We start from the raw sequence: 26,298 nt of genomic DNA on the forward strand, positions 1-26,298 counted from the left end.
ACAAGGTTAGGATGTAAGATATTAAATGAAGACAAAATCAAATTACAGATTTCCTACAAAGAATCGTACCGTCTACATCAGATACAAGTTTCGGCGGTAATGTAGAAGTTGAAAAACATCACTTAGTCTATTTAGTAATAAGAGACCACTTTTAATCTGCGCCATAACCTCTAGAAGTCAAAATGAAAGATTGGAAATATGAAGTAGACCCAATAGAATAGATCGAGGCCCTTAAAGTTACCATGGCGACGGCCAGTGTGGGGGCAGGGGAGGGTAGTGTGTTTGTTTACTGAACTGCTGAAGAGTAATCATGACTTTTTGACGGTGACATGGAACGATTAATAAAAAATGAATGATTAAAGATATGAATAATATCTGTTGGTTGGACTTGAGATGTGATAGATTATCGAACGCAAAACCTCGGGCAGTGTCCATGTGTTTTATACGAAACCTTTCCCGAGCTATTTACTATAATGATATTTAGCTATATAAAAACTTTATACGTGACGATAAAGAAGGACATAACTTTAAATAGAAAGTTTGTCTTGCAACGCGGTTTTTGTTCTTTGTCGTATCCTTTGGAATAAATTTAAGAAAGCCCAAAGTAAATACCAAAGCGAAAACAAGACTATATAATATGGGCTCTTTTTATTGCTGTTATTGACATTTCATGGTGCAATATTATTAATAGAAATCTAGAAGAAATAAAGGAAAATTTTCGCTTAATATGTACAAGAATCAAAGCGTTGAAAAAAAAAAATACAAATCCAACAGCGGCAGGCATTACTAGGGGAGCATCGAAATATTACATTCATTAGCTAAGGCGAAGGATATTTGATTGAAAACGTATTGACGCTAACTTGTGAATTGTTACCAAATTAAATTTCACATTTTATCATTTCTAATTTCAAATTAAAAACAAGTAAGTCGTGAAGGTGTGATAGCGTGTTTTAATTAAATGGTAGTTGTATCTTTGCTTTTTTCTAGCTTTAAAAATGAAAAGCAAACAAACTTCCTCGTTTTTTTTCTCCTCATTTCTCGTAAAAAAAAAACATGTGTGTTGACTACATTATCTGTGAATCTATCATATCGAGTTAGCCTTAACAGGAAATAGCCATATGCATTGCCGTAATCGTTGATCTTTACACTACGAACGAAAACCGTGAAAACGAAAACCTATCTGCATGGAAGACCGGAAGAAAGCGCTTTAGAGCCGCCACGATAAGTCGCCTTCAAATAATGTCATGTTCTGAAAAGTGTAAAAATTGAATAAAATCTAAGACAAAACTCACCTTTTGTAGTACTTCCAAAGCCTTGAAAACTTCAAATTCATACAATTCTTATCACTTGATCATCTGCTTGAGATCGTCCATTTTTTGGTACATTATACGCGGCAAAAAGAAGGCAGCAGTGTTAGACTTTGTTCAAGAAAAAACGCGCGGTAAATAAAAAAACTCTTGTCTCAGTCTCGTTTCGTAAAAGTTGCCAGCGAAGCGGGGCCCGCTTTTAGCGTATGTCATAGCTTGGAAAACCCGCCTAATGAATTCTGTCACAGTGTGTTTGCATTCGCTGTGAGCTCGGTAGCAGGAAAAGCCTGGGTTTGCCTATCAATTTGGGCAATCTATCCGACACATCCGATGGTTGTTATTAAAACAGGGATATTAAATACTTGCCACCGCAACGCTAGGAACGTCACCCTCAATGCACACTGGCCAAGCGTTAAGTATTGTTGAAAAGTGGCCAATTAAAATGTATTGATCCCTGATCAAATAATAATAAAAAAGGAAAAGCATGATAAGACTAACTGTGTGTGATCTCTAGTCGCAATATTTTTTTCTTCCTTTTTTTTCTCTTCGTACTTTTTTCTTTTATTCTCTTCTTTTTTCTTTTTTTTTTCAGGGCGTTTGTGCACGTGCGTGGCCTAAGAGAAAAGGCGGGGTATCAGGCACTTTATCCTGAAAGGTGAAGCAAAAATAAAATCAGCTTAAAAAAACACAAACAAGGACATCTAATATGCCCTAAGATACCATTAGTGTCCTTGGACAACTTGTTTTTCTATTTAGAACTTCAATATACTATTATTTTTAACTTAGTCTGAGCAGCAACTCGTGAGACTGGCAGTATCAATTGGCGCTTAAGTGGTCAGCGCTAAACCTATTCATTTCGAAAAGCTAAACACAAGCTTAGATGGCCGATAAACACTCAGAGATTTCTCGAACGTTCCCAAGGCAACTTCCCTCAAGGAGGCGATAGCCCTCGAGAAAGAGGAACTTTAGTTGTGTTGTTTATGACGTTACTTATCATTTCGATCTCTTTTTTCATTTTCGTGAGATGAATTGCTAAGAGTCGCGGAAAGGAATAGTTCGGTAAAGGATGCAAACAATTAAATCGATTAACTTTGAGAAACAAAAAAGAAATTAATTTTAAAGGTAACTAAAAATGATGGTATAACCACACGAAGGGGCACACAAGAGACGTAAAAACTCCTGTTTATTCTATCTTAGAGTCCGTAGATGGTTCTTTGCTTGAAACAGGTTTTAAAACAGCATGGAATTAGAATTAATAAAGGAAGTATTAAGAAAGGACAAAAAGGAAGGCAAAATAAAAGGAGAAAAATAAAAAAGAGGTGAAGGGGCTATCTCCACAGCTAAAAGAGAACTTAAAGCCAAACACAGTAAGAACAAATAAGTTAATCTAAATAAGTCATGCAATTAGATCGAATAGTCAAAATTACAACGGCAATCGTAATCTAACCTGCAAGCAAATATCGACTTTACCCACAAGTTGCTCAACATTTTGACGCTTCCTAATCAAATCAATGAAGATCTCTAAAGGAAATCGTGTTAGTGTTGTGTCAAGGGGCTGTCCTCGACATTTTCCGGGCATAATGGTTACCCCTAAAAGGCTTGTTAGGATTAATTTTCAAAAATAGCAAGTGTCAATATATTTACATTGCTTTTAGGATGTGCAATTGCAATAATTGACTTGACGCCTTCTCTGAAATTCCTAGGACAATAAAAGGAGCGGATTTTAAAGTGGACTGAGAAGTCATATCAAGCGTAAAGGATTTTTTAAACATCGTTTAAAACTGCACGATAGAATATTGGAATACATTTGATCAAGTGTTTGCACTTTGATAGAAAAAGCACGAAAGGAGTGGGGGGGAGGAGGGGGGTAATCCAAACATCGAATAAGATTCATTAAAGTTTTAAAACCCACAAAATATAACCCCGTTTTAAACAATAGACAAATAAGTGTTTTATCAAATAATGGAAATTACTTTTAGGCTTTCTTTTAGCTATTGTATTCATGTTAATATATCCATTAGTCAACAAATATTGTTTTGGAACAATCTTAAGGCAATTACCCAAAAACACAAAGAAAAAAATTTAAAACTGTTAAAGGACGAAATTCCCACTGAGATATTGCTATCTATTGGTTCGGGGTCAAAATATTTTTTTAAGTAAAGTGAACACCTGAAAAACAACAAAAATTAAGATTCCCATAGAAACCGTCGACATTTCTGGGATTTCAATTATTTCTTCCAAAGTTTCATGAAATTCGGCACAAAAATGATGTTGAAAAGTGGTTACGTTGGGGTATCCAAAAAGTAAGATGGTAACTACTTTACCATCAATCCTAAAAAACTTACAGTTATAAAAAAAAAACTCACATTCTCGGGGCCATTTCTGAAGCGCTGCCTCTGTTAGGGAGTTAAAGCCTTCAAGAGCCCTGTATGACTCTCTCTCGTGACAAAGAAACACAAAATGACAACTGCTGCAGTTAGCGGGGATTGTCAAGCCGATACGTTATTTTGTTGATCGATGCTTATTAACATATACATCGGATGCATCTCTTGAGAATAAAAAAAAGGCACTGAAAAACTACTTAGGAATGCGGAACATAACGCTCTTTTGTTGACAATCCTAATGAACAAGACTAAATGAGGCATTTTAAGTAAAAGGATTGTAGATGAAGGCAACGATATTTTGTTGATCAATATAAATGGTGGACTTTTACAGCGGATGGAGCACTTAAAACCTTTAAAAAACCTGAAAAAGTACCCAGGAATGCAGAACATAACGTTGATAAATCTTAGTTAGATAATCCTTGGGATAAAGTAAGAATGAGGCATATTAAGTAAGAGGTTTCTAAATGAACGCAAATTGCTTATACTTAAGAGTCATCTATAAATGGAAGACGCCATTACTGTAACTGACAGATACGCATAGCAGGGATGTCACGAAAATGGGGCAAGATTGAATTCGGTCAGAGATTGATTCAGCAGAAATGATCCTTCAAGCGACCGAGTGCATTTATCAAGAATTAAAACATTAAAATACAAAAGAAAGACACGACGAGATAAACCATGGTAAACACTGACCAATGAGTTTATCATCATCTCATGAAGGAAAGCAAACTAAAAATTGGATAAGATTTTCAATGAATTCAAACAAAAAGAGTTCTGGTATTTTTTGTTTTCATATGTTTTTTATTTAAGTTTAATGCCGTATCTCGAGGACTTTATAATTTCAAGAAAAAATATATATTTCCTTTTCAAAAAAATTATTCTTAACTATTTTTGTGTACAATGTTGGTATAAACATTAAGCTTACGGAAATATATTTTTCTTCTATGATATAAACTTACTTTGGCCGTTAAAGATCGCTACAAAATACCTTAAAAGGAAAATAAAAAAAAATTGACTATAGTATGTTTGGTTAGACAGCTCTGTGCCAGTCAACCAGAATTATGCATTATTAAAATTAAGAAGAAGACTGACGCCTGTAGCAATATTCTAAGCATTTCCTAGCTGTATTCTTGCAAACTCACTCGTTTTCAAATGGCAGTTACGAAGGTATCCAGCCAAATTATATGGTTTCTAGCTGGTCTACCGCCCTTTTGCCTTCCTTTCAAGACAAATATTATAAATAAAATATATAGGAAGGCGCGAAGTCAAATAACAATATAACTGTTACAAGAAAAGTGAAGTTAAAAGTTGATATCTTAAAGTGATTACAGCAGTAAAGAAAAGAAATTATATGTGGATACCTGTACTTTTGAAGTCTTCTCTCCCTAATTCAGCAACCCATTATGGCAGCTGAAGCTTTTGTTTAGGTTTTGTGTAATCCCTAAATAATACGACAAACAGTGCGACAACTTTTACTTGCTCTCCTTTCTAAGTATCGGTATTGTAGATGTTTTCACTTTGTCCCTTTGGCATGATTAAATTCCCGGGAGATTGTTAAAGAGACCGAAGAAGATTGCTGTGTATGGTTTACTCATCGCGCGTCGAGAAGCAAATTAAAAAACATCGGAACCTAGAGCTCTGTTTTGATTAAATCTATCATATAATACGATCGGGCAATACGGGCGGCATGACCGTAACAAGCGGCAAATGCGATCATCTCGGCTATCGGGTTATTGTCGTAGGATGATAAACCGTTTATAAAAAACAACAACTGGAAAGAGCTATCATGCTATTCAATTTCCATTCTCGATAACCAAAACTCTAGAACTTCAAACCCTCAATCATAAAACCCCCAAAAAATATTCGTACTACCCAGTGGTGCAGTCACACATAGAAAAATGTCATGAGACTTTTTTTCCTCTTAACCACTCTATCTTTCTTTTTAACTGTTTATGAGTGTATGGATTGTGGTGCTACTAGATTTGACTTTATTCTTAATAAAATAGCGCTAAGAACGAGCTAGTCGTTTGACCAGACCTGTTGCTGTGGCAACATATTCCTCTTAAACTTAAATGAAGATGAGTAAAAAATAGTCCGCTTTGAGTAGTAATTATTCATTATTCTTAGATATGTTATCATCATCTTACTTCTAAAATTCAATCATACTCTTCCACATGCGTCCATGTGAGTTGAAAGGAATCAAAAATATTTTTTTCATGAAAAATATCTCCTTATTTTATCAGGTGAATTGTTGGATTTTCCAAAGAGGGCCGATCCCTGTCCCCTTGGGACTCCACTTCGGCAAATGAAATGTTAAGAGTTGAAATGTATTTGCAAAACTCAGGCCAAACCACGTGCAATGGAAATACAAAAGCTACTGGATCATTTTAAATGGACGATAACCTCAGAGAGGGTCACATTTCACTTTAGAAGTGCATTAGAAAATGGCCAAAAGCACAAACACAAAAAACAAGGGGAGAGGGTTTGGGTCTCCGAGAAACAAAACCTCGGATAACGCGATCGGATTGGTGAGCCCCCCCCCCCCAGGTTTTCTAGTAGTCATATATAAGCTTCACCAGAACAACTGCTATATTACAGCCAGTCATCACGCCTCGCGATTCCACACCATTATGAAATGTCGAATATCGAGGCGTGCATAGGTACACACCACCACAGGCTCATGGGCTTCTATAAGATTATAAACAATGTAGAAAAATTGAATTGTCGATATGCTAGATGTAGTCAGAGTCAAAGACGTTCTATATAATGGCAAGAATCCTAGCAGTGTATGCGAGCTATTCATTTGATATTTTCAACACGAAACAATTTTTAAAAGTTAAGCCCATCAAGTACAAACGGCGCCAGCCAGCATTGCTGCACAGCTGCGCTCAGGCGACCATAAGACAAAGAAACGTTGGTGACTACTACCTAGCACATACCAACATGGCGCTCTCAAGTAATGCTGGGATAGCGTCTCGCAAGTAATGCTGGGATAGCGCCTAACAAGTAATAATGGGATAGCGTCTCGCAAGTAATGCTGGGATAGCGTCTCGCAAGTAATGAAGGCGCTGTTTGCGCGGTATTGCTATCTCAGTTTTAAATGAGATCATTTCGAAGTTCAATTTAGATAAAACTTTACAGACACCGAGTTTCATCCGCTAAGAAAATTGAAATAAACAAACTCCTTCTGTTAGTTGCCGGCTCATCAAATAGCCCACCAAATTTATTAAGATAAAACTCATGACAAGAAGTGCATTTCTCATTTTACCCGACATACAATTTATCATCAACTGTGGTGGAGGTTTTAAGTTTAGCAATTTGTAACATTGGCAGGCGAATCCTTGTCGAAATTAAAGCCTTAAGGTCAGCGCACGAATATGCAAAACAAGATCAAATTAAAGATATAGAAAACCACTATCGATATTGAAATTCAAAGATTAAAACAAAAACTCTATATAAGTCTATATAAATGTATCCAACGAAAAAATAATAAATTGATATAACTTCTTGTGCGCCAGTGATTGTGGGATTTGACTGGACACGACATAAACCTGGTCAACCTGGTCTTTTCGGTCGATTAATTCAAAATGGCGGCGGGTCCAAAAACCAAGAAAGAGAACACCCTGAGGGCAGCAGGTTTGGGCAGACATCTTGTTATGTAAAGTTTTATCAAGTCAAAAAATGATCCCACAATTCCTTGAGTCCTGCTATGGAACCCAATCTCCACTCGGCTTGATCAAGGAAAATTTATCATGATCTTAATGGAAAGGAAGTACTATTTTTTTTTTCTTTTATTTGGTGCAACATAATATGACAATCTTTCTAAAGCTTGGAAAACATAAGGCTTTCAAGTGTGACCAAGCAACATGAGAGTGATCTGCATTTTTTCGGAAAGCTCAAAAACAATCGAAAAGTGTAATTTTTTATCGATCAGATTAGTACAATACTGCTTTTGAAGATTTAAATTGTATCACAACGAGAAAATGGATTAAAAAATGCCTGAACAAGCCTGGATGCAATCCTAAGGATTCGTTAAGAGTTTTCGTACAAATAAAAAATTAATTATATTTTTATTTCTGTTTTACAAACATCTCGGCAAAAGTATATTTTTAAGTAAAGTATATTAAACTTCTTTCAAAGCCCTTGCATGGACATATAAACAAATGAAATAACAGTAAAAAAAGAACATAATTTTCTTTGCGGTTTTAGTTTGTATGATGAAATATTCGCACATCAAATCAGGATCATTGAAATAGAGTTCAGCTTTAAATCATTCCTAAATAGGATGTTGGAATTGGTAATAAACCTTTCTTAAAATAACACTTAACTGTTTTCTAAATTATGAAGAAATAAATAGAGGTAGGAGAGTAACTTGACAGGATTGAGTCATTAAAACGCACCGATTGATCATAAAATACGGATAGAAGGTAATAAATGTTTGCGAGACTTGACAGTTTATTTCTCTTTCCATTTTAGACAGGATGTGTTTGAGTGGGCTGTTCGATGTCGAACAAAGCAATACCTGCGAACAAAGCAATACCCGAATGTAGTCATGCAGCGGCAAACTCATCAATAATAAACAAATACATAGCGCCCCAGGAGGAGTAACATACAGTATACATAACGAGCTCAATGGTATTTTAAGTTGTATTGTATTTGAGTTTGGACAAATCAATCAAAAGAGCCGTAGCAGGGCACATGGGGACATGTGCCCCTCCCCCCATATATAGGAAAATGACCAGTAGGATCGTGGCTGTGCCCAAACCAAGTTTGAACAAGGTGCTGTTATGAAAACAATAATTTCAAGGTGCAAAATTTAATTGGGTTAAATTTGCATGACGCTAAAATAAAACCACTGAGAATGAAAAAGAAAGAAAAGGGCAAGGAGAATAGAAATGAAAGCACAAAATATGGAAAAGAGACATGGGTTGTTACGAGAAAAAAGATCCATCTCTAAACAGTACTTCACATAGCGACGTGCGCTACCGTGGCCACTTCGACAAAGTTATAAGAAAGTTAGCCAATAGCATGCGAGTATTACACTTCTGATTGACACGGACTTCATGATTTGCCACGCTGGCTGGCTAGCGAAATTCACATCAATCAGAATCACAGGTGGTCTAGTGTGTTTTAGCGCGTCAGCGTATGGGACCTCTCACATTTGCTGAAACGGGTTCGATTCCCGGTCGAATCACGGATAGTACCTTTCTGTTTCTCGGCCCTGAACTTGAATTGTTGAACGTATGTGAGCTCACTAGAAGCTTGTATTCCACAGTGTGGGTCATTCATAATGCGAATAGGATTAAATGTGAAGCGCTTAGAACATGGTCGGCACTGTATATAAATACTTCATTATTTTTTTTTATTCTATGTTTTAATTTAACTAGATGACTTAAGAAATCTGATTTAGCCTTCAAGGAAAGCACAAAAACACATATATAGCACCTAAGACAGTTATCAGTTAGAGCTCCTGAGGTCCGTACAAATATTGTTCTATGATTTTTGATGGAGACAGAAGGTGGCTTTACTGAATTTCAAAAAGTCGAAAAGTCGAGAAGGTAGAACGGAGGGACAGTAAATTGTTTGATGTTTTAGGCTGCAGAATGCAAGTATTAACTTATTTCTGCCTGTCCTTAGAACTATAGTAAAATAAGCAAAGTGCATAAAACAATAAATTGATCTAGGGGATCAAAACGCTTGCTGAATAGTGGTTATAGCTGAACGTTATCAACGAAAGCCTACACCTCGAGATGGCGAGCATGACATTGCCATAATACTGTTAAACCCTCCTTTTTTAAGCATCTTTCACATCTATTCCCATTCAACCAAAAAAATTTGATTATAAACTTATAAAACTTAAAGTTTATCATCCACTTGGATCTTTACTAAGTAAAGGTTAAACGGCGCGTAAGTGCAAGATACCACTCGTAAGACATCATCCGTAAGCCAAAAGTGTGAGGAAGACATCAGCATCAGTCTGTATCTGATGGGACTTCGATTGATAAGTTGCCGCGATAAAAGAATCTTGATAGGCATGCAAAATAAGTTATGGGTAATACTAATATTTACAACGCTGCAATGCCTATTGTCGATGCACAGAGTCCACGTCATCAAAAAAGATAACGTACACAAAATACGTAAGTTAAAGGGAAATGAATGTGATTTCTTGGACAGAAGTTGTAAGACCCACGCTCAAGAGGAAACACTTAGGAGAATAGCCATGGTCTACACGACAGACGAGATGACTTACACTGTTATAAGGCGGTCGCAAAAGAATAGCACAGCGTACCGGTTAAACAAGCTCGTGTCAGAAAAAAAGCGCAAACAAAGCTTATGTGCAAAGTCACAATTCAAAGTCCATAAAAAACAGGATGTTCACGGTGAAAATTACAGCTAATCGATTATGCACGTGTTAAATTTAACGAATAAGAGCCCTGACCTGAACGCTACGCCCCGCCTATCCTCTTGCCTTGAACGCCGAGACTTCACTTTTCCTTTTCGCGCACTTGCAAATATTTTATAGCAAAACTCCCAGCTCACCGCTTGTCATTTAGAAAGGAATTGTGACGAGCTTCCGAATCTTTCACTTGTCGCAGTAAATAATCAAAAGCGCTGTCTTTGATTTAAAGTGTGATGGCCCGAGGGGTAGGTTTGCGCCAATTTCGTCATCCGTATAGTTTTCCACGAAGGCGCTAAACCAATTACTAATAATCAATATTACCAACTATAATAAACGGTGATATAGGGTGATTATGCCACATTCACGGGTACTAATACCTGGTTAAGGCGTAAAAGACGGGCTCTTCAGCTTTGCTCATGCACTCGGTGGAATCAAAAGTGAATAATGGCGGGTTCTTGCGTTTGCCCCAGGTAGTTTACAATACAGGAACCGCCATTTGAATAAACAACAAAATTGTCTTTTCTTGACGTCAGTTTTTGAGTGATAGAGAGAGCCTCAGGGAAGGAAGGGGCGAAAATTGAAAGCCGGGTAGACACAAAATAAATGTATATAAATCTAAAGATCGTAGACTTTAAGTAGATGTGTTAAGCAGCTGATTTGTAAGCCGCGGGCACGCAAGCGACTTAATATCGTAAGTAATGTGCCTGTGCGGTCTTATGTGCATGCTTATTGCGAACTTATGGCTTATACGCGACCTTATGTGCTTATGCTAATGCTTACATGATGTGCTTACGTGATCATATGTGCTTACGCCAGTGTTTATGCGACCTTATGCCTGTGTCTACCTCAAAACCGTACACATAGCGCATACATTTTTTAATCTGGGAGTACACGTATTGACATAACGGGATATATGTGGGGCGTGCATCTATATACGCTTGATAAGTGGTTAGAATTGGTAAGTGGTTAGTTATATGGTGGCCACATACCGACACAACACACGTGCATTGTGAATACAAAGCATTGTGTATACAAAGATGTTGAAAAGTTACCACATAGCTACATAACAACACGCGCTTGCTCACGAAGATCTTCCTTATGCTTACAAAGATGTTAATGTTATAGCCTTTTGCTAACAAAGATGTTAATGTTATAGCCTTGTGCTAACAAATATGCTAATGTTATAGCCTTGTGCTAACAAATATGCTAATGTTATAGCCTTGTGCTAACAAATATGCTAATGTTATAGCCTTGTGCTAACAAATATGCTAATGTTATAGCCTTGTGCTAACAAATATGCTAATGTTATAGCCTTGTGCTTACAAATATGCTAATGTTATAGCCTTGTGCTAGCAAATATGCTAATGTTATAGCCTTGTGCTATAACATTAACATCTTCTATATGCTTACAAAGATGTTTTATACCGTTGTGCATACAAGGATCCTATACTCTTGTGCTTACAAAAATGCTATGCCCATGTGCTTGCATAGATGTTAAACTCAAAGGTATCTGTTAAGATAACGATACATCCTTCACAGAAGAGGAAACGAGATTTCCTATTCCAAAGTTTCCTATATCTACTTGGGTGCAAATGCAATTCGGTTCCGGTGAAACAAATGCGTCTACGAAGATTTAGATAATATTTCTTTTTTTGTTCGCTGTTGAGTCATTCTAATGACTGGTACTATCAATAAGCTGCAAGGTACACTTGAGCTTTGGCAAAAGGATTTCGCTATAAGTCTAACGCTTAGGGCTTCATAACAAAACCGACAAAAGCAAATGGTTTCTCAGTTCCGGCAAAAGAACGGCGTGTTGTCTAACGCGCATGCGTCATGACTGCCAAACTTAGCAACAGAATGTTACCAAAATAAAACGTATAAAACAGAAATTCATGGGAGAGTTTATTTATAAGAGGTCTAAAACGACGAAACGTTTGATCCTACTGTACTATTTTTCGTCTTATTTTCTCCTTTTCTTTTAACTCTTAAATCCTGATGTTTACCGTTTTCTATGATTGATGAATGAAAACTTACCGATTGCCTGAATAGCTTGCAGTTCGGAACAAATAGTTTCACCTAGAGTCACCTCCACAGAGATGATAAAAACACTACTGTTTCTCTTGCTGAAGGGAGAGATAGTAGATGAATCGGTGGCGAATAAGATTACCCGAAGTCAATCAAAACTCGATAATGATTGTTGTTGTTTTTGTAACAGAGGAATAACAAGATGTGGAGTTTACCCTGGGGAAATCTTTGAAATGCATAATTTTGGTAGCTAAATGAACAGAAGTATATAAAATCTAGAAATAGAAAGACAAAAATATCCGGAGCCTCTAGACTGAAAGCTTAAAAAAATTAACAATTGACATGAAACAACGTTGAGACAGAGCAAAAGCGTCGTTCTTGACAAAACAATATTTTAGAAAAAAGCAATAACATTCTTAATTTGATTTGATTCTTAAAGGGGCGTGTGTTACAAGTTTTTCGTTGGCCACGGTAAACTCAACCAGGCGCGTACACAGGATTGACTGAGGGGTTGAGCGCAGTCATAGGTATCATATGGAAAAAGCATAGTATTTGAAGATTCCTTAATAAGAAATGACCCACTTTTGGGCCACCAAGGGGCGAACCCCCTGTGTACGCGCCTGTCAACAACTCGACATCAGAGGAAAGACGGAAGTTAGCCAGAAGAATCCTTCATAAAACTGTATGGCACTCTTGGTCAATGATGCAAAATACGATTTTAGCGAGGGACCATTTAAATTATTCAACGAAAGCTGGACGCCCCCTCGACATTAGAAGATCACAAAAAAACAGGCTATCGTCAAGTGCCACTCAGCTAAGGAGATATTGGGGCCAGATTTATGTGGAAAAGGCGAGAAGATCCGAGGTGCCACGTAGCTAGACACGTAGCAGCTTATTAAGAAGAGACGAGAATGTTCGCGTATGAATGATTGTGTGGTAAAGCGCACCACTTAGTCAACTAGACTTTGTAGGGCGCGTTTGTCGCTAGTGTTGTGCAGACTCCCTGGTATCGTAAGTGTTTTAGAGTGACACTTACAAGACTTAACGTACCGGGAGCAGTGGTTGCACAGACTGAACAACTCTAAATAATACTTCCACACTAACGCACTCGTATCCGACAAAGTACCAAGTGCCACGCACCTAAACGCCTTGCATAACATGATAAGTAGCGAGGAGACGGAGGAAAACATTACATAGCACATCGATGAGCCTTGGAGTATTTTTGAACTTGGTACTTACATCTCACGAAACCTTCAGTAGCTTAGTAACACAGCATTCTGCTACAATAGCGCATTAAGACACCCATTCAAAGATGTTGACATAAAGGCAAAGCCTCACAGGCCCTTAAATGAAATCCGCGCCTTACGCCAAGAGCACTTTTAAGGCGGTTTCTGGACAATAATTCTGAGCCAATGCTTCAGCAAAAAATAAAAGGTAATAAAGCGTTCGTAATTCTTACAGCACTCACCGTTGTGTGGACGGGATTTGTAGCACATTTATCAAAAGTCACGGTCTGTTTTCGTTCGCGCTTTTTTGGGTGCTGTTTTGACGAACGTGAGCCAATCATCGACTGTAACGCGATACTTATCGATCGGCGAGAAAACGATTACTATAAACGATGGAGATGTCCAATCAAGGACTGCTACAAAGTCCCTGATAGCTAGATAATACCATCCGGCAAGAGGAGCTTTCGCACGTAATGTCTTCCGTTCCGAGATGGATTATTCATAATGCAGTTGACGACTAGAAACAATCAACAACATAAAAAATGATAGTAACTACGAGAAATGATAAAGCGTGTAAAATTACGAAATAACAAACTCGGTAAATCGAACATCCGCTGCGTTTAACCACTTACCAGGTGTAATTGACCCCACAGCAAGAGGTACTCCTCGTTGGCCTATTAATTACGATTATGCCTTTAAGATGATTACATCAATAAAGTTGTCTCACTCCTTCGAAAACAAAATGTACAAATTGTATTACAGGCTGCGACTTTAAAAAAACCTACATCAGAGAAATCCAGTTAAAAAAAAGAATGAATTCAGAAAAATAACGAAGAAAAAAATCGGCGACACAAACAACCTGTTGTAAGAGATTTGTACAAGTTTCAAGAATCATAGACAAGAATCATAAATGAATAACTGGAACAGAACAAAAAAACATATTCGGATTTCGTTCTGCTGCAACAAATGCCCATGCTACCAACTGAATGAATTTAGCTCATCATATTATAGCATAAGCTCCCTCCCCCTCCCCCCTCAGGACAGCAATAATTCCCTTCTTGGTAGCTAGACCCTAGATAAACCATCTGTATCAGTCTTCTTTGTCGTCGTCGACCATCCATACTTAGACAGCAGGTTTACGAAAACGCTTTTATACTAAAGTATAACTTATCAACTCTTAATGTCTGCGTTGATGTACCCAAAATGACAAAAAGACGGAATGAAAACATAATGAGCCATGTTTACTCCTCTTGTCATAGATCGATATATAATATATTACCAAGACAAACAGGGAACATAACAAACCATTAGAGATTGTTTCTTCAGGCTAACATTTGACATCGAGACTAAACCTTTTGCCTTAAACGATAACACTTCCGAGCCGAATGGGCGTTTGCTTCATAAATTAGCTTTTTTTTTCTTTTTCAAACATACAGCCATCAAATACGTGAGACTTTAACTGTTTATGTAATAATAAGTACATTTGCGTCTGAATGCTTTATTTTTTTGACAACCGTTTTTATGCTAAAAGACAAGGAGAACTGTTGAATACTGAGAGAAATCCATTATAAAAACCGATCGGCGACCAATATTCTAACGAAAAACAATTACAGTAAGTGGCTTGAAAATCATCAATTCATTCTATACCATCCTTCCTATCCCCTTGAAAGAAGAAAAAATATATATAAAAAATAGGAGTAAAAGTTTAACTGGACCATTTGTTTTATCTCCCTAATGTAATTTTATCTCCTATAATGTAAGAAATTCACGGAATAAACGCCACTGATTGCCCAATGAATGCAAAGTCTCAACAACTCTCTCTTTTTTTTTCTAATCCATACTGTTATTTGTATTTACTATTCAAGGCTTTTACCATTAGACCTATATTACGGGTTCCCATAGAATCAATATCTAACGAGCATAAATTACTACAGGTTATAAGCGAGAAAAATATTGCTTGTTTGTGTCTTTTGTGTGTGTGTGTGGAAAATCAATGAAATTTTAACAAATTCTTGGCTCTTTTGCTTAGAAAATACTTTACTTATAAAAATGCTGCTATGAAGCTAGGATCTATTGAATATCAAAACTAACAAATTAACTGATATACCAGGATGATAATATTACTTAATAAATCTTATGGAAAGAAACCACTAGACCTACGATAGATTGTTAAAAAATGCCCAGCTATATTTCAACCCCGACTCTCAACATCTACATCCTTGAAGAAAAGAAAATGATATTATTACGTAAAGTTGAAGTTCTTTCAGAGAAATCTTACCAATGGTGTGACGGGAAGCTATTTCTAGCGTGGTTTCAATAGCCTGTAGAGCAAGTACATGTCTTGCTTTTGTGTTTTCTAAAAGGCAAAGCGGCTAAAACGCAGTGATCTTGAAACTGATGACTTGGAATTTCCCAACCCACGCCTGCTACCCAGGATGCCTCGGGGGCTACTCAGCAGTCTACTTCGTCGTGGAGTGTGAGAAATATCACAAAAAAAGAGAAACAGGAATAGGCGATCCTGTTACTGCGATCTCTTTGCAGTATTGGATGTTATTTTAATCAAAATGTTCGATGTGAAAAGAAAATTCTAAACGCAAAGATTCCACAGCACAGCGGGTGAAATTGTCACTAGCTCTACAACATAATCATGAATGAGGAAGGGATTTTCTGACAGACAAGCAATGAAATTTTACATCGTATAAAGCACAAATTTTATAAGCAAACTATTAACGCTCACATACTACAGAATCGCATGTAAAAAAAAGGAAAAATGTTACATAATGAATTTTTATCATAAAATTAAACTAAAAATAATATATCGTGCCGAAAGAGCTTCTAATCATTTTATCTGTTTGATACAGAAACAACCCCCCATGATCCCTTGCGCGGGCCAGTTATCCGAATTAACGTGATGTCTGGTTTCCATATAGTCGTAACAGTAGTCTGCAAAAAATTCCTCGAGCTCCTAGAACCAGTTTTATCTCTGACGACTGTGAAACGACCCGTAGCTTCGGTCGTATCCGTCGATTGGTCGTCCCATCGAGTTTTCCATATAGTCGTAAGGGTCGCGAGGATTTTTTTGCAAACGACTGTTACGACCCTTACACCTGTTACGACTATATGGAAACCAGGCTTTAAGCTAGACTTACCGATTGTACGTTGGTAAAAAAAAGGATAGCTTTAAATAGCTCTACGTACGTGATAAATCCAAAGCAAAAATGCTCATCAATAAAAATCTTGAAAGGCAAGTCTCCTAGAGTGAATCCGTTAGGGTTATAATAAACACCCAGCTTTGAAAGCGGATCAAACAGCGCGAACATCTCTTGCAAGTCACTCGACTTTCCTGTCACAGCGCAAGCAGGATGCAACCGGACAATGTTTGTCCTTCGATTGAAAGGTGATCGGAGGCGTTTAAAAAACGCTCTCAGCACGTCGCCAGCCCTATGACATAGCATCTCGCTATGGAGGCGATCGATAGAGCACTATTGATGAAATACATTTAAAAGTCTGAACCAGTGAACCAGGATCGTCTAAGGAAGGACCCAGGGCACGCAACCCCCTCCCCCCATTCCCCCTTGCAAATTTCTGTGAATCTATAAAGCCTCGTACAATCTGCACGAGAGGAAATGGAAAAAAATGATAATAGAAAACAAAACAGGTAACCTTGTTCACTATGTTTAGTTGTTTGCGCACAAACCACGAACTGGTGAAGCTGATGGCTCACAACTTTTTTCCAAAATTGATCTTTGAGATAAAATACTTTAACTTAAACAATCCCCTGCTAGCAGCAACATCGTATCTCTGTGTTTCGCATTTCTGGAGCTGTTCACTACGTTTTGTCGCGGAATTGTTATTCCGTAAACAACGCCATTATCAGCCCCAGCACTGCTGACGCCAGTAGGCTCGGCTGACAACAAGACAAAGAAAATATTGTCGGAAACTAATGCAAGGCAACATGGTGTAAGAACACCGCCGTCATTGCTTGGATGGCGACTAACAAACAATGCTGGCGCTGTACATGCGATCAACATCATTAACAGGAAAAAAAAGGATAAAATTAAAACTATTGAAATTTCATCTTAGACCTGCTACCATATGAAGGCATAACTGAATTTTGGCAACATGTCGGATGAAATTACTGAACACTCTTCCGTCGATACTCTAAACGCAAACTGGAAAGCGGGAAAAGCTAACAGATCGATGCTTACATGTTTGCTTCTGTTTTGAGTTTGTCAACGCAAGAGAGGCAACCAATATCCGGCAGCGGCTTTTAGTGGATTCACCTGAAAAAGCCAACACTTCGGGTTACCCGCTGGACGCTAAAATAAATGGAATGCCCGCTGCAATCGCTTCATTGTCAAACTGTACCAACCGAAACCACAAATATAGAAATAAAAATAGCAGTAGCTAGCAGTGGCAACACGACGGATGGATTTACTAGAAGGTGGGGAATTTAAAGCTAACACATCAATGGTAACAAAACATCTTCAGACAGCAGAACGAGACAACAACAAGAAGAATGAAACAACAACAAACAACAGCAGCAACAACAACAAACTTTATCAAAAGCCACGACAGAACAACAAACGCTATGCAAATTAAATCAAGTTCATATCGTGCTGTTAGACTCCAATATGAAACACTATACTATAAAAATCTACTTCGTTTTGAAAAGATACGCTTTATGTCCATTGTTCTCGTTATATACGTGTGAATACAAAACGCTTTTACACAAGAAATACAATTCACCATATAGATTGTTCTTAGATACCTCTAAACACGGTAATAATATATATTTTATTTGTACATAAGTACTATTATAATGGTCTATACAATAAGCTTACTCGGCAATGGAAGAGAGAATTAAATGTATTTTGCTACCAGAAATAATGTTAGATGTAATTATCATAAATTAAGGTTAAGATGCCCCTTACAAAGCATGATGTTGTTGTAGACCCTTGGTAAATTTCGAGCATAGTAAAGAGGTAATATTGTAGAGGGTAAATTTCGATTACTTTGGGGGAATTTTTGAAAAATGCTAAACACAATAGAAATAATTAAGTCAATACGACAGAGTAGTTAACAAAGTTTATAGACGTCTGTTAATTAGAATAAATTGAAATACGCTTCACGATAAATTTTGCGATACAGCGTCTGAAAAAGTCATTTTAGTGTTAAAAAGTAAAGCTAAGATTGCCTCAGATAAGTCTCATAATAGACGAAGCAAATCTTCTTGTTAAAAGAAGATATTTTAGTTTAGTTTAGAAAACCTTACAATCGAATAAAATCTAAGATAGAAATTAATCCTAGAAAAAAAAACAAGAACTTCAATCAACAGTAAGACCCTACTGTTATACTACAGGCCAAGTATATATTCGGTCGGTATATATATTCGGTCGAAAAGGTCAAAGAGGGAATAAAAAGAGATAAATAATTAATTCGGTGTGGGAACTATGTCCATGCTTTTGATAACGGTAAAATGAACTATATTTTTCACAGAGTAATAGGAATTTTAACATTGCGCTTGATAAATTCAGATGAGGCGTCTTTGTTTCGAAAGAGGAAATAGGGCGAACGGCGCCGTAATTTTAAACTCCTTGAAAACCCTGCTAATTTACCGAAAGTAGTCAAAAGTATAAGAGTTCCGTTAGGTGGCATAAAACACAAAAAAGACCAACTAGAGCCATACCATTGTTGTCTAAGCCTTTAAGAAAAAATCCAACAGCTGACGCAAGGAGGACAAATACAGCTTTTGCCGCCAGGAAGGTGTGAGCAAGGTAGCATGTTTGCTTCACCGGCCAACTTTGGTAAGGTCGATATCTAAACGTACTCACCTTTTGGCATAGAAGCTAGCAGAAGCACCCGTGCAGATTAGGCGGTCGACACAATTGGAATTGTACGAAAAACAGTGGGAAATAGCCTAAAAATGTAGTGTTATTTTGATTTGTCACGTTTTTTTCCGCTAGAAGCACTGACAAGGTTTGCATATTCCCCCGCCATCTGCGCTATTCCTTACGTCAACACAGCGAATGAGGAGCCTAAATGCGCCGTGTGTAAGTTTAGACTAGATTGAATCCATTATGGAATTAATGCTAGCTTGTCAGCCAATCAGTGGATTGTCAAAGTAATCAAGGAAGGTTCAAAATTCGAAACAAAATAACAGATCGCTCACATAGTCCCCTAGCATATAGTTAATTCGAGGAAGCAGACGTTCAACTCTTCAATTAAACAAACGAAGAGAAACCAATACCACTCGAAAAACAAAATGAAGCAAACAAACGAGTTTTGGCAGAAGAAAAAAGGCTCTTCACGACTTTGAAATCGCATATTCGAGAAAAGAAAAACTCATGTTGGACGAAGCTATAGCAGCACATTTTTCTAAGTATATATTCAAATGTAAACTAGTATACGTTCACCAGTATACTTTTAGAAACCCTTATCGCAGTCGTTATATTTTAAAATGTAGCGTAGCAAAGCGCTCGGGTGTGGTTTCCTTTTTATGTAGCCGGCGTTTTGTTTTAGCACAAAATAACAACTTTCTTTAAAAGCCTTTTTCTTATCTATTTGCTCATGGTTACCTGAAATACCTGCAGGCGAAAAGTTAATTGAAAATAAAAGCTACAACTTGCCACTTGGCAAGAACTGCTAGCCATTTCCAGCTAATTCATACTTGCGCGTTGGCTAGGTTAGCCAGGAAAGCTATTAAAAATCGAGTCCTTCTTGGTTACAAGGATCAAAATTTAGATAATTTGCCACTGGAAAGAACTGCCCGTTTATACACACGGGCGGAATCCGTCTATTTTAGCACTTAAGAGAATACGGAACAGGCAAACATGTAACCTTAGACAACGGATCACAGAGCGGGAAACAGTCAGTCAGCTACCCGCCCGTTGTTATGTTTACATTTGAGAATACAACGGTCTATCTACAAGGAAACTTCAAATAACCATCACCTAGTCTGGAACTTTATAAACAATATTTGATTAAAATTATCTCAGTTGCTCCGTCTTCCCTACTTGAATTAACTGATGCAAATGTTTGATTTGAGTGATTCTGTACTGAAATAAAGCGTTAAACGGCGGCATGATTTTTTCTAACAAAATCGGGCGGTTGGCTAAGGGGGGTATGAAGGGGGAGGCGTGACAGCGCCCCCCTTCCCCCCCCAGCCCCTCCCTTGCTGATCTTGGTTATACCCCTATATACGTTTTAATTTTTCTAATAACAGGACTATTCGCCAATTGGGCAATAAATCTACAGTAGCTATTTAAGAGGTTGTACCGGCGGTTATGATGTGATCCGAGGAAGGCCACTGAATGTTATGCCTCAGGTGCTGCCACACGCTTAACTGCGATGTTCAGTATTTTGCGATGCTCAATACTCTGCGATGCTCAATACTCTGCGATGCTCAATATTTTGCGATGCTCAATATTTTGCGATGCTCAATATTTTGCGATGCTCAATACTCTGCGATGCTCAATACTCTGCGATGCTCAATACTCTGCGATGCCTAATATTTTGCGATGCTCAATATTTTGCGATGCTCAATACTCTGCGATGCTCAATACTCTGCGATGCTCAATATTTTGCGATGCTCAATATTTTGCGATGCTCAATATTTTGCGATGCTCAATATTTTGCGATGCTCAATATTTTGCGATGCTCAATACTCTGCGATGCTCAATATTTTGCGATGCTCAATACTTTGCGATGCTCAATACTCTGCGATGCTCAATACTCTGCGATGCTCAATACTGCGATGCTCAATACTCTGCGATGCTAAATACTCTGCGATGCTCAATATTTTGCGATGCTCAATATTTTGCGATGCTCAATACTCTGCGATGCTCAATATTTTGCGATGCTCAATACTCTGCGATGCTCAATATTCTGCGATGCTCAATATTTTGCGATGCTCAATATTTTGCGATGCTCAATACTCTGCGATGCTCAATATTTTGCGATGCTCAATACTCTGCGATGCTCAATATTTTGCGATGCTCAATACTTTGCGATGCTCAATACTCTGCGATGCTCAATATTCTGCGATGCTCAATACTCTGCGATGCTCAATACTCTGCGATGCTCAATACTCTGCGATGCTCAATACTCTGCGATGCTCAATACTCTGCGATGCTCAATACTCTGCGATGCTCAATATTCTGCGATGCTCAATATTCTGCGATGCTCAATATTTTGCGATGCTCAATATTTTGCGATGCTCAATACTCTGCGATGCTCAATACTCTGCGATGCTCAATACTCTGCGATGCCTAATATTTCGCGATGCTCAATATTTTGCGATGCTCAATACTCTGCGATGCTCAATACTCTGCGATGCTCAATACTCTGCGATGCTCAATACTCTGCGATGCTCAATACTCTGCGATGCTCAATACTCTGCGATGCTCAATATTTTGCGATGCTCAATACTCTGCGATGCTCAATACTGCGATGCTCAATACTCTGCGATGCTCAATATTTTGCGATGCTCAATACTCTGCGATGCCTAATATTTTGCGATGCTCAATATTTTGCGATGCTCAATACTCTGCGATGCTCAATACTCTGCGATGCTCAATATTCTGCGATGCTCAAATATTCTGCGATGCTCAATATTCTGCGATGCTCAATACTCTGCGATGCTAAATATTCTGCCATGCTCAATATTCTGCGATGCTTAATATTCTGCGATGCTCTCGCCAACAATTCCCAACTGACTTTCATTCATCCATCCATTCTTTTTCAGGTATTTATGTGTTAAAAAAGTACCAAGTGCATTTTATTCAATAAGGGGAATATTTTTATCCATATCGATGATGCAGAAGAAGCTAAACGGCTTGCCGTTCTTCTCCTTGCAAGAAAAGCGCAGCACGAGAAAAGAGAAAGAAAGAGAGCGAGGAAGACAGCGAATCCGATATATGCGAGGATATTGATGAAGAAGAGTGAGTGCTTAACCACAAAAAAAATGCATACAGGCCGGTATATACAGGTTTACATTACATATACAAAGCGCAACATAACATGTATCCTGGACTCCTGGACTCGTTGAGCCACGAAGTCTGATTTGACACTTGTTAAAAAAGTCTATCACCTAAGAGCCCAAAATTGGGTCCGAGTACTAATTTTCAAGAACAAGTGGGCTTAGGCACAATTAAAAGCTTGTTTATTCAGGTTTTCAAAAATATTTTGGCGGCCATGTGGAATGGTTAGCTTTCATGTAGAAAATCGAGTTTGAAGTAGCCTTGGTCAATGTCGCACCCGCTGTCATTTGCAGAATGCTTTCGACACAGCCCGTTAAAGAAAGGTGAATAGTATCACCTAATTTCGCTTGAAAAGCCGATATTTTTCATCAATGGTAGGAATAATAATCACACATCATACTCTTATAGACTTTTCGAAGTTTTACAGAGAGTTTTAGTTGAGTCGGTTTTTATGTTCGGTGGCGTGTTTGCATCAGTGCGCCGCTAATTAATTTCAATTTCTGTATCTAGCGCTTTTCCATTATGGGAGGGGGGAGGGGGGGTGCGCAGGCATTATAAAATAGTACTTACGCGAAGATTACTTAAAATGTATATAAAAAGATAACTTGGGCAGCCAAGGTGGGCAGAGGGTTCGCGCGCACCCTGCACGAGGGGGAGGCTTGTAGAGATACGAGGGAGACGCTTGTAGGGAAACGAGGGAGATGCTTGTAGGGAAACGAGGGAGATGCTTGTAGAGATACGAGGGAGACGCTTGTAGAAATACGAGGGAGCGGCTTGTAGGGAATCAAGGGAGAGGCTTGTAGGGATACGAGGGAGAGGCTTGTAGGGAATCGAGGGAGATGCTTGTAGGGAATCGAGGGAGAGGCTTGTAGGGAATCGAGGGAGAGGCTTGTAGGGAATCGAGGGAGAGGCTTGTAGGGAATCGAGGGAGAGGCTTGTAGGGATACGAGGGGGAGGCTTGTAGGGATACGAGGGAGAGGCTTGTAGGGATACGAGAGAGAGGCTTGTAGGAATACGAGAGAGAGGCTTGTAGGAATACGAGGGAGAGGCTTGTAGGGAATCGAGGGAGAGGCTTGTAGGAAATCGTGGGGGAGGGGCTTGTAGGGATACGAGGGAGAGGCTTGTAGGGAATCGAGGGAGAGGCTTGTAGGGAATCGAGGGAGAGGCTTGTAGGGAATCGAGGGAGAGGCTTGTAGGGAATCGAGGGAGGGGCTTGTAGGGATACAAGGGAGAGGCTTGTAGGGATACGAGGGAGAGGCTTGTAGGGATATGAGGGAGACGCTTGTAGGGAATCAAGGGAGAGGCTTGTAGGGATACGAGGGAGAGGCTTGTAGGGAATCGAGGGAGATGCTTGTAGGGAATCGAGGGAGAGGCTTGTAGGGAATCGAGGGAGAGGCTTGTAGGGAATCGAGGGAGAGGCTTGTAGGGAATCGAGGGAGAGGCTTGTAGGGATACGAGGGGGAGGCTTGTAGGGATACGAGGGAGAGGCTTGTAGGGATACGAGAGAGAGGCTTGTAGGAATACGAGAGAGAGGCTTGTAGGAATACGAGGGAGAGGCTTGTAGGGAATCGAGGGAGAGGCTTGTAGGAAATCGTGGGGGAGGGGCTTGTAGGGATACGAGGGAGAGGCTTGTAGGGAATCGAGGGAGAGGCTTGTAGGGAATCGAGGGAGAGGCTTGTAGGGAATCGAGGGAGGGGCTTGTAGAGATACGAGGGGCAGAGGCTTGTTGGGATACAAGGGAGGGGCTTGTAGGGAATCGAGGGAGAGGCTTGTAGGGAATCGAGGGAGAGGCTTGTAGGGAATCGAGGGAGAGGCTTGTAGGGATACGAGGGGGAGGCTTGTAGGGAATCGAGGGAGGGGCTTGTAGGGAATCGAGGGAGAGGCTTGTAGGGAATCGAGGGAGAGGCTTGTAGGGAATCGAGGGAGAGGCTTGTAGGGAATCGAGGGAGAGGCTTGTAGGGATACGAGGGAGGGGCTTGTAGGGAATCGAGGGAGAGGCTTGTAGGGATACGAGGGAGGGGCTTGTAGGGAATCGAGGGAGAGGCTTGTAGGGAATCGAGGGATAGGCTTGTAGGGAATCGACCTTTAAACCTTTAAAAATCAATAAACTTCGACGCCCCCTCCCCTTTAGACCTTTCCAATTTGAGCCTCCCCTCCTCAATACCCTCACGCAGCCCTCCCCCTCTCAGGATAATAAATGAACTTTCCCAAAAGTACCAAAACGTCGGCAAGTTAATAATAAGAGACCACAGCTTACTTTGAATAATTATTATCATTGCAACAACCAATTAAAGCAAACATCATTTACATTTGTAAACAACGCCACTAAAAGAAAAAATGAAAATGAATATAAATGTTAATAAATATTGCAGGCATTTTTCGAAGTACTGAACAAAAAAATCATAGAACTGAACGACTGAATTCTTAAATCATATAACGTTTACTAAACAATCAACAACATCTCAAGTACAGAGACATCTTAAGTGTTAATAGAAGAGGGTACCAGAAGTTTGATTTTACCTTACTGACATTATCTGTTGTTCAATTGGAGAATAAGTACATTAGGCGTCAATATTTTGGGTTTTATGGCTATTGTAAATCGTTATCTTCATGATTTGGGTTATTGAAACTCGTATTTATGAGTTGGGCTTTTATGGCTATGATAACTCGTTGTCTTTGTGATTTCTGGCCAACTTTCAACGAAATAGTTTACCTACGACAAAACCTCAGCTCGAGGCTAAGCAAGGCCGCAAGGAGAAGACAAAAAAGCGTATTTTCAACGAGGTAATTTGAACAAGGCAAAAACATTAGTCTCTCGGATTCTTTTGCAAGAAGAGTCTAAGCTTTTAGAAGCCCCTTCGACTTAAATAATAGTTAAAACTATTAAAGAAGTAGTTTAACGGACTTACCTTGATAGCTGGGAATCACATGTCAGCCATAGTTCATCGTGAGCGATAACTTATCGGCGTTCTGGGGGAGGAAAACGTGATTTACGGCAGTTAAATCACAATCAAATCCGTGGTGATTCTTCTTCTAGATGGCTTGGTGACAACAAGTTCAAATGGCACTGTTATCAAACGTAGCACTCGAAAGCTAAATATTAAATAGTGTAAATATGATAACGATAAGGATCAGGCTGGGAAAACATAGTCTGAAAACAACTAGTGTTTACTTTGTGAGGGGACGCTCTCTTTTCTTGAATGAATAGCATGTTATTTAACCTAAGATAAGGGAAAAATAAGAAATACCCTGTTTTTAAAAATGCAAATAAAAATGGCACAAGTACTGTACTGTGGATTGTCGTACTGAACATTTCCATTTATATACAAATGGAGCACCACATACAAACATATTTTGATATCTATATTAATACGTAAGTGTTTTTTACTACTTCTACGAATAGAATTCACCAGCTTACGAAAAGACTTACGAAAAGACTCATGCTTTAATTTCAATATCAGTCTATTTCTGTTTTTATGCGGCATATGTAAAATCTTTCATTTCAGCTTTTTGTTAATTAACGATAATAATAAAAAGCTCGATGTCAAATTAAAAATATATATATTATTCAAGTGATGAGAATTCCAAAAAGTCAATGAAAGTGCATCTCTCGCACACTTGCACTAAGAAATCACGTGACCTTTTGGGTGACAAACTCGGCTTTAGGCGGGAAAATAGCAACCACAAAATGCTTATTCCCTAGCAATATGTTCGCCTATTACTGTACTTCAAGAGTATGTGTGTATATTCATTTTTTATAGTACGTGTGTCCTGTTATCTAATGGGGTAGATAGAAAAGAATGGCACTCTTGCCGTTCTACCCAACCCCCTCCCACGAGTAAATCCTGGGTACGCGCCTGCTACTATAACATCCAACCATGTATTTCAATTTCTTATGCAGAAAAACCAGAGGGAAAGAAAAAGGGCTAAGGGACATATGATAACAAAATTATACTAAGAACAAAAGGAAAATCG

At 38.7% G+C, this 26,298-nt stretch overlaps 1 protein-coding gene across 10 annotated transcripts in view; it reads right to left on the minus strand.

The window, feature by feature from the left end:
* The window catches only part of LOC5513634 (gamma-aminobutyric acid type B receptor subunit 2), a 76,738-nt gene that overhangs the window by 33,081 nt on the left and 17,359 nt on the right, over nt 1-26,298 (minus strand). For 3 of the 10 annotated variants that reach the window (XM_032383190.2, XM_032383180.2, XM_048725788.1), the window contains exon 4: nt 25,233-25,293. The gene's annotated coding sequence lies outside the window, so the exon portion shown is untranslated. Of the gene's footprint in view, nt 1-1,292; nt 3,055-5,052; nt 5,814-10,130; nt 10,268-13,355; nt 13,564-13,584; nt 13,613-19,176; nt 19,366-25,232; nt 25,294-26,298 lie in introns of those variants that run through there. The other 7 variants (XM_032383193.2, XM_032383181.2, XM_032383189.2 and 4 more) reach the window with 6 other exon arrangements.

Source organism: Nematostella vectensis, chromosome 3 (genome assembly GCF_932526225.1).
Source record: "Nematostella vectensis chromosome 3, jaNemVect1.1, whole genome shotgun sequence".
NCBI lineage: Eukaryota > Metazoa > Cnidaria > Anthozoa > Actiniaria > Edwardsiidae > Nematostella > Nematostella vectensis.